Source organism: Salvia miltiorrhiza, chromosome 4 (assembly GCF_028751815.1).
Source record: "Salvia miltiorrhiza cultivar Shanhuang (shh) chromosome 4, IMPLAD_Smil_shh, whole genome shotgun sequence".
NCBI classification, from domain to species: domain Eukaryota; kingdom Viridiplantae; phylum Streptophyta; class Magnoliopsida; order Lamiales; family Lamiaceae; genus Salvia; species Salvia miltiorrhiza.
Window position 1 is genome coordinate 9386579 of NC_080390.1, and position 3732 is coordinate 9390310.

A 3732-nucleotide genomic window follows, 5' to 3' on the forward strand; every position below is an offset into this window, starting at 1 on the left:
GAGATGGCGGAACTTGAGCTTTTGTTGGTTGGCGTTGGTTCGGCAACTGGTTTGGGGTGGTTTGTTGAGAGTCTTCTCGGCCCTTTTACAGTCGTCTGGTGCGCTAGCGGCTGGGGTTGGGGTGGTCGGGCTCGTTTGGTGGCGTCACGCTCGGTCTGGTTTTCTTTCGCCAGGGGTAGTATTGTGCTTCGCTCAGGGGAGGTGCGGCCCTTGTCGTAGTTGCGCCCTCTTCACTACTACAAAAATGCACATACATAACACCTCATACATAACGGTTTTTTTTAAAAACCGTTATGTATGAGCGCATTTTAGGAAAAGATAACGGTTTTGACAAAAAACCGTTATCTATGTAGAGTTGTCCATACGCTTAGATAACGGTTTGAGTTAAACCGTTATATTTGTGCGTTATCTATTAGTTACATACATAACGGTATTACAAAACTGTTATGCCGACCGTTATCCAGTGAGCATCTTTTTATAACGGTTGTTCCGACGTTACGAAAAACGTTATATATGAATGTCATTTATAACGGTTTATTAAACCGTTATGTATAAACGCTTTGAAAACTGTTATGTATAAACATATTTTTTTATAATTTTTTTAAAATTTATATTATACTGTATTATATTTAAAAATAAAAAATTAATTAATTAATTATATATAATCATCATTTTCTTTTTAACTTTTTTTTTGCATTTTTATTACTTTTTAATTTTAAAATATAACCCAATCTAATTCTCCCAAGCTGTAAACTCTCTCTCTCTCTCGTCCTCCCAAATCCCAGCGGCACCCCAATGCACCAAAACCCTAACTTTCTCTCTCGTCCTTCCCCAAATGCCAGTCCGCCACGCCTTCCCCCAGTCCGCCGCATCTTCGGCCATTTCGCTGCGCCCCCAGCTCCAGCCCTAGCTCTAGTTCAGCTATGTTCCTGTCGTCTTAAGACTCATCCTTCTCTCCAGATTCAGCACGACGCTCCGACTTCAGCTCGTCAAAGGGCGACGAATTATTGCTGTCACTCTTTATTTTAGCTTCAGCCGAAGCTTCTGCTGTTCCGAGAAAAATTGGTAATGGCTACCGCTTGATTTCCATCCAAGAGAACTCTCTGCCTCAGTCCTTCCATCTCCTCGACAAAGCCTTGCAATCCGGAATCAATTTCTTTGACTCCGCTGAAATGTATGGTTCCCGAAAGGGCTGCATCGTCGTCACTTTTTTGATTCGACGGAAGAATCACCGCCCGTGCCAAACCGGCAACAGAACGATAGAAATCTGCTACCGCCGCCCTAGTGGTAAGGTTGCCGTCTGTCTTCCCCCTTCTCTCAACTCTGAGTTCGACTCGGTCTCGAGCTAAACCGTAATGGCTCGGTCCTAAGTGAGTTTTGGTCATTCATAGTCATTTTAGTACTGTATTATTTTATATCTGAGTTGCCTGAGCGAGTTTTGATCATTCATAGTCATTTTTATGTGATTTTTTGGGTGGAGTTTACGTTTATGATTAATTGAGGTTTGAGATTGTGATCTACGGTTGAAGGTTGCAGTTGTTGAGAGTTGAGATTAACATCAAAATCAAATCTGCAGGAAGGCAAGAATCCATTGTATTCTATTTTGAGTCTTCATTGTCATAGATGCTTCTAATAGCTTTCTGGGTTGAGACTTTGGGTGTAGCTGAAGGTTCGGTCTATTCCATAGTTTTTCTTTCCTGGTCTTCTGGTTACATTTCTTTTTACTATGAGAATGCCAACCTGTTAAGTCTCATCTTTTTTTTTTAATGCGATGCGGTTACTGCTTGATTGCTTGCTTGTAGTTCTCAGTTGAAAATTTTCTCATTCTGTTAATTGTTTGGAAGATATGGATGAGTGAGTGATTTATTGCCCATTGGTTGAATTGGATGGTTGTGTGACTGACCTGTTTAGTGTCTTCCTTGATGTGAGGGGAATTGTGATTATGAGGATTACTCAGCTTGCCGTCTAATTTGTAGAAATTTGTACATGGTTTTGTGTTCACTGCCTTTCTTGCTTGTATCTCTAGTTTGTGGCTAATGAAGTAGAAAATGAGCTGTAATGATGATGAAAATGGGCTTTTAGTTTGGTTGATGCATTTGGTTTCTGTTGTGATTTAAGGCTTTTCGAGTGCATCCTGAGGTATGTAAGGTCACTATTATATTGGTATTTTTTTAATACCTTGGACCAAAAATCATATGCTTGTTCTTGCATCAATTTTAGGTACTTTAGTGCTTAGTAATATTTCTTAAAAAATATGAAATGGAGAAGTTTTTAGTGCTTAGTAACTTGATGGTTTTGTCCATTTTACCAATCACTTTAATATGCTTTTTAAGTGTTTATCATGATGCTCTACATTGTGATTCTTGGTTGGCTCTTTGAATGATTTTGTGGCAGGTTTGTGGTGGATTAAATGAGTCGTACGCTGAGTTGAAGAGGCTTGTGAATTCACAAGAAAAGTTGTACCAGATGGCTATCTAGTTGCATATTTAATATGTTTAGTATTTTTGTAAGGCATAATAGTATAGATAAAGCAGTTGTTGAATTTTGACTATATTCAAATCTTGTATGAATTCTTTTTTATGATAATAATATAAAATTAAATATTTTGGATGATATATAATATTATTATTGTTGGTTTTATCATTTATACAGTTATGTATAAATTAATAGATAACGGAGAAATAGAAATCTAATTACGGTAAAAAATGTTATGTAACACTTATACATTACGGATAACGTTATTAATTATGTATAGGTGTGTACATAACAGTGAATATTAAACTTTCATGACGGTTTGAAACGTTATGTATAATACTATAGATAACGGATATAATCCGTTACTTATATATAAACAATCGTTATGTATATATGTATACATAATGGGGAAGTTTACTTTCATGACGGATTGGAACAGTTATGTATAATTATTTAGATAACAGATTATCAAGCGTTATAAATTTATGGAAAACCGTTATGTATAATAAAATAAATAACACTTAAATCTCCGTTATATATGAAATCCACATACATTACACCACTATACATTACGGTAGTTTTTGCACATAGATAACGGATAAAATCCGTTATGTATGAGCGAATCTTGCGTAGTGCTTGCTTGATTTTTTTTCATCTTGAGCGTTGCTTATCCTCTTCTTTTCGTGCTTCGTTTTCATTGCTTTTTTCATTCGTTCTTTTTACTTGTTTTTGTTCGTTTGGCCATCCGAGAGTCCGAGGTTGCTTGGGGGCGATGGTTAGGCCGGAGCTTCTGAAGCTTCTTCATTCCTGGATGGTTTTTGGTCTGTTATTGCGTTTGTTGCTTGTTTTTTGTTTTAGACGAGTATTCTTTTTTTCCTTTATGGTTTTTCCCTTTCAGTTTTCTGTAAATGAGTTTTAATGAGGCTCGGCCCTTAGTCCGCTTCCCTGTGCGTCAAGGGTTTTGTAGGTCCTTTTTCCTTTTTTTTTCCTCAATAAAAGCCGTATTTTAATTAATTATACCACTGACCTATTCTAATTCCATATTTGTTTTTCATTATTTTATTGTAGAGGCAGTCCGCAGTAATCTAGACATTATCTTTACTTTTTTTTCTTTTTTTCTTTTTTTTATTGGAATCTAGACATTATCTAGTTTTCTGTTTTATTTTATGAATGTCATAGTTCTCAATTTTATATAGTACTCCCTCCGTCCCGCTATTCATGTCTTGTTTCTTTTCGGCACGAAGATTAAGGAGAATG

The 3732-nt window shown here is 36.5% G+C and overlaps 1 long non-coding RNA gene across 1 annotated transcript; it reads left to right on the forward strand.

Annotated features, from left to right (window-relative positions):
• Positions 1–762: 762 nt before the first annotated feature.
• On the forward strand, positions 763–2603 carry LOC131022619 (uncharacterized). Its single transcript, XR_009101364.1, has 2 exons — positions 763–1669; positions 2395–2603. It is a non-coding gene; the product is annotated as an uncharacterized LOC131022619 (long non-coding RNA).
• The last annotated feature ends 1129 nt before the right edge of the window (positions 2604–3732 follow it).